Below are 6,000 nucleotides of genomic sequence, written 5' to 3'. Positions count from 1 at the left end.
ATACCATTTAGTAATAAGAAACTGGTATGATAAGGCAATGTTGGGAACCAACGAATATCTTTTTCTTTGATGTCTAAATCCAATAGTACCAACCTTGTACCACATACCCAAGATTCACAAGGATCAAGAATATCCCCCGGGCAGGCCTATTATTTCTTCTCAGGGAAGTTTAACTGAATATCTCTCTATATTTATTGATAATTTTCTGCTCCAATTTGTGACTGAGTTGACGTCTTATATTAAAGACACCAAGGACTTTGTGTGTCAAATGGAAGAATTAACTTGGGATCCCGCATATAAACTGATTTTATTGGACATTACAAGACTTTATACTTGCATAGACCACCAGGATGGCCTTGATGCGGTAAATTCTTTTTTTTTGAGCAAACGACCCCTGAAGTTTGTAGAACATAATATAATGCTCTTGGAATTCACTCAATTTTGTTTGAAAAATAACTTTTTTTTTTCCAGGAAGGTTACTGGATGCTAATGTCCGGGACGGCGATGGGCACCTGATTCGCCACCAGCTATGCAAATATATTTGTGGCTGTTGGGAGAAGCAGGTGGCATGGTCGTCGGAAAATGCAAAATGAATGGAGAATGTGATATCTTGGCTTAGATATATTGATGACTTGTTTTTAATTTGAAGTAAGTCCTCAGAATCAGCACTGGACTTTATTGCACACTTAAAGAACAACAAAGTGAACTTAAAGTTCACAAGGGAAGTTAGCTCCTCAGCAGTTAATTTTCTGGACCTGAAGGTCACTGTGTTAGAAGGAAAACTCAGCACATCTTCGTTTATATTGGAATCCTATATTGGACTCCAACAGCAGGAAACTCTACCCTGTATGCTATAAGAAGCCACCCATCCAAGCAAATCAAAATTATACCCTAAGGTGAATTCCTAAGATTGAAGAGGAACAGCAGGGACAGTGATTTCAAGACAGCTGTAAAGAATAGTTTCGCTAGTTTCATGGCACAGGGTTATGATACACATCTGTTGGACATAACTCTCAAAAAAGTAGATAGTATTCCAAGAAAACAGCTACTGAAAGACAAAGACAAGGCAAAAAAAATGAAGAGACAGCAAAGTTTAGGATGGTCACAACTTTTTCGGAGGATGCCAATTGCCTAAGAAATATATTGAGGAGGAATTGGCATATCCTGAAGGCAGGTGGTATTATCGGCTCAGATATACCATCAGTTCCTTTAGTGACTTTCAAAAAAGCGAGGACAATAAGGGATAGACAAGTGCATAGTCACTTGGAGAAAAGAATAATTAAAATGGGTACCCTAAAAGAAGTGAGGGGTTTCTTTCCATGTGGCAAGTGCAAGGCCTGCGTTAGCAGCAAAAACACATTAACCTATGAGTTATCAGGTCTCCAACAATGCAAGGTATTAACAAATTCCTCACCCGCAACACTGTCTATTCAGTTTACTACCTAATTTGTCCATGTGGATTTAACTATAAAGGAAGTATGATTCAGCCTATAAACATCCACATTCTGGAACATATGAGAGCCATAGCTAAGAATAATACTACGTATCCAGTGGCCAGACACTTTGCCAATAAACATCAAAGTAATAGGGACCTGTTGCAATATTTTGGCATAAACAATGTACAGGCAAATATAGGGTGAAGAGATTGTATTACTAAACTTTGCAGGATACAGTCACAATACATCATTGACCTACAAATAAAAATGCCCAAAGGGATGAATATTCAAAAAAGGAGGGGGGAGTAGGAAAACCCAATCAACCCTTGCGGGCTTGGGCATCTATGAATGATAGGTAACAGTGCCAGCAAGGGATTTATTTTGGATAATTGCTTTCCAGTTCAGGATTAAAAAATAATTCTCAATAATCTTGGCTGACTAATCAGAAACTGCAATAATAAATAGGTATCAAAAGGTAATCAGAATAAATCAACTATCTTAAATCAATACATCATGAAATTTGAAAGAGACACGGAGTAGCAAAACTTTTGATAAAAATGGTTGATTTATAGATTGCTTCTTTAATTCAAAAACAGGGTACAGATCAACAATTCCAGGTCATGAACACAGCTCAAAACAAATGAAATAAAGAATTGTGAAATCAGCCTATATTTCATTCATGAAGGGAGTCCAGTCCACTATGATACAAAAAGGATTAGTATTATCACATTTTCATAAATACGTCATCTGTATGTTTTAATCACAGTTACAGGAATGGGACTCAGTAGTCGACGTTTTGGTGATCCAAGCGGCATTGATAAATGCATTTTCAAGCCATTGATTAATAAACCAATGACTGTTGCATCGGTTTATAATACTCATGTATTATTCATTTGGTGGCAATAATGTTAAAAACATATAAATCTTTATATAAAATAATAACAATTCACAGTTTTAACTTATACTCCCCTATTCAATATATTCAACTACATTCTTGTATTTGTCTATGGTCAAAAGTTAAAACTGTGAATCTAGCACAAGTATGTTAAATGATTAATTGTATGTATTTATTTTGAGATTTGTTGGCTGGTACAGTCAAGAATATTCGTTTTTTAATGTATTTGTCCTGAGGAAGGTGTTTTCAAATAACTGGACACACCGAAACACATCGACATAAGGATATAAACATATGTTGTATTGAATTGCTTTTAAATCAGTGATGTATACATTTGTGTATAAACTGTGCACAATTCAAGGGCTTATCATGACTGTATAAAAAAATCCCTTACTAGAAAAAAAAACTTTTGGGATTGAAATTTACCTCAAAGCTTTGAATTGATGTGTATGGACTTACATTGATCTGTAATAATTTGCAATTATGCGATTTTAATTGTTATTATTTTATATAAAGATTTATATGCTTTTAACATTATTGCCACCAAATGAATAATAAATGAGTATTATCAATCTACTTGTTGCTAGACTCTCTAATAGACTCCCTATGGTTCAGTACTAATATGAGGACAGTTGTCACGTTTAGATAGAAAAACATCGAAAGGAAAATAATTGTTGTTACTTTGTCAGTCCCGGTCCTTTTGGGTTTACCAGGGAAACTCTCTTGTTGTTTACATAAATAGGGGCGCAAGGCAGGGGTGCTAGAACAAAGCAGCATGATAAGGTCAATGGAATGCAGGCTCTATTGGGTACGTGTCCTAGTATATGCAGATGATATTGTTGTAGCCTCTGCAGATTCTGCACAGGCTATAAGGGAGATAGAAAAGTCGCTGAAGAATTCGGTGCGGTGTCTGGATACAAACTTAACGCGGCCAAAATTCAGATAGTATGCACCAATCAGGCCTGTCCAGGGGAGAGATTAGTATTGGACAAAGCTCAATATCTTGGTATAAAAATCGGAATGTCCCTACAAGAATTAATTGAGGTTAATTCGGTTCAGTATTATTTTAGCAGTAAAGCAGCAGTTGGATCGTTTTGAGTGTTTGTATTTGACTTTAGTTGGGAGACAAAAAGTTTTAAAAATGATTGTCCTCCCCAAAGTACTTTATTATTTAAGAGCAGTACCACTAGAGTTAACAAACAAACAGCTACAAGGGATTCATTCTATATGTGACAGATTCATGTGGGGACTATGTAAAGCGAGGTGAGCTTTTAAATTCATGATGTTACTGCTGGATAGGGGAGGTTGGTCTGTACAAACTTTTGTTTTTACTATTATGTTTGCCTATTGCAAATATACGTATTCTGTTTGTTGACAGGGGAAGATGTGATAGAGGCTGAAGCTCCATCAATATATCAACTATTGCTAGGGGAAGAGGTTAGAAATGTGCTACTGAAATTCTCTGATCAAGCTATTACAAAAAAAACAAGGTTCAAGGTTATGATTTCAGCCTATAAGGTTTGTAAAAGGGCATGTAAGTGGCTGACTATGCCACATCTGAATTATTATGCTCCTCTCGATTCAGCTGTTAGGCTCACGGAAATATTCCGGGATTATAAAACGTTGTGTTGGAAGATGAAGGGGATTAGATATTTGGGCGATTTACACAAGGGGGGGGTGTTATGCCCATTTTTGGAATGAGCTGAAAGCTATGAACTTCAGCATCATTAATTTTTTTAGTATTTGCAATTGCCTTATTATCTTGTCAGACATTATCTATATGAGAGAATTACGGTACTACCAATGGTAGAGGCTATTAGGAGTAGGGCTAAGATAGGGGTACTATATTCTATGCTAATTGAGTCTCAAAAGGACGATCTGGCGGCTCATGATCTTAAATGAGCCACATGTTTAGGGGTCGATGGAGAGGTGATGCAGATTTCTATTGATATTGCAGGGAAAATTTTGCTATCATCAAATTTGCAACATTTTAAGACCATTTTTGATTTATATCACACACCCGAACGTATGATGAAGTGGGGTGGAAATAATTATGGTAAATGTTTTAGGTGCCTTGATAGAGCTGATAGTGTGCACGTTTTCTTTGATTGTATTGCACTGTCGCAATTTAAGCAACAAATAGAGTTGTTTTTGCAAGAAGTTACAGGTTCGCTATATTATTAACGACGGCAATGATGTTTTTAGGGATATGGGCAAATATCTCAAGTGAGCAACCATTGTATAAATTTAGATACATATAATTTATTGCTGCAGCTGTGGGGCACTTATGAATTGCCTCATGTTGCCTTCAAAGTGAGGCTCCCACATTTGAGATGTGGAGGGCAAAATGTCATCATATTTTTAATATGGAATATAGTCAATATGGAATATAGTCTATATGCCATAAAATCAGTTAAACGTCAAAAACTTGGGATGCAGATATGGGAATCTATGATACAATATATGGAATAATGAGTTGATATTGGTTGTTTAATGATACTATGATTGAAATCTGTTTTGTTGGTGTTGCTCTTGTCGATTTACTTCGTATTTATCAATGGAGTCGTATTAGTATTGATCATAACGGATATGATATGTATTTGTAACATGGATTGAGCTAATAAAAAAATAAAACAAATAGGAGATTGAACATTGATTTTTCTGAAATATGAAAGAATGTACGAAATACTTTCAGCAAATTGAGCACAGAAATTATTATGTTAGCAGACACACGGCTTGATATTGATGAATGAGTGGGAATTATTGCGTAAGTCATCATTTTCATTGCAGACTCTGAATAATAAAATGGATTTATGAAATGATATATCATGGATTTGAAACTACGGGACATGCTGATAGACCTCAGTATACTAACGATTAAGTTGTTAATAGCAAAGTTAATGAATTGAAATGCTTAAATATTTGAGTGCAAAGCGCAGTAGCCCATTCAGGGCTTGATGAAGTTAAACATTTGAGACCATTCCAATATAGCAGATTTGTTTATTCTGTGCTTTTGTCCATTTTCGATATTCATGACTTTCACATGATTAATTTAAAAACAACTGTTTCTGGCGTGTTTGACAAACATCGAAAAAAGTGCATGCCGAAACGCGTCTGTTTGTTGCATGGTTAATATAACCTGTTGCAACTGCCCCCTTGAGTGGTCTTTTCTGGCTGAAAGAAGGAAAAGGGAGCTTACATTTATTTCGTGGGTACACCCCCACGACTAAAGCACCCATTCAAGAGTGCTCCGAAAAAGGTGATTTGAGCTGGAATATATAAGGGGTCCCTGTTAAGATAGCGTTTTTTTCAGATACTTCAAAAATAGTTTTTTATATACTGCACATATGTTTTTAAATTGCATATTGCATGATATAAAGTAGAACACCTTTTCTATTAAAACAACTTTTTAATATAAAGAAAATTCTTTCGGTTGTTGAATCTCATAACTGGTGGTATACAAGCCTGGAGGGTGGGTTCCACTGTAACCTCTTGTTGAAGTTATTTACAGGTTATAAGTAACCAAAGTGAGCCTGTGTGTGAATATCAGTGTGTATGGTATAGATTTCCCAGGGGAATTTTTGTTCTCTTCACAATACCTAATCGAAGCCTGGTAGGGTAAAATATTTTCTGAACATCTGTAACAATTGTAACGTAACCCCGTAGCCC

The sequence above is a fragment of the Lissotriton vulgaris genome, chromosome 10 (genome assembly GCF_964263255.1).
Source record: "Lissotriton vulgaris chromosome 10, aLisVul1.2, whole genome shotgun sequence".
Taxonomy (NCBI): Eukaryota; Metazoa; Chordata; class Amphibia; order Caudata; family Salamandridae; genus Lissotriton; species Lissotriton vulgaris.
The sequence above is the reverse complement of the archived record's forward strand: the minus strand, read 5'-3'. Positions refer to the sequence as shown.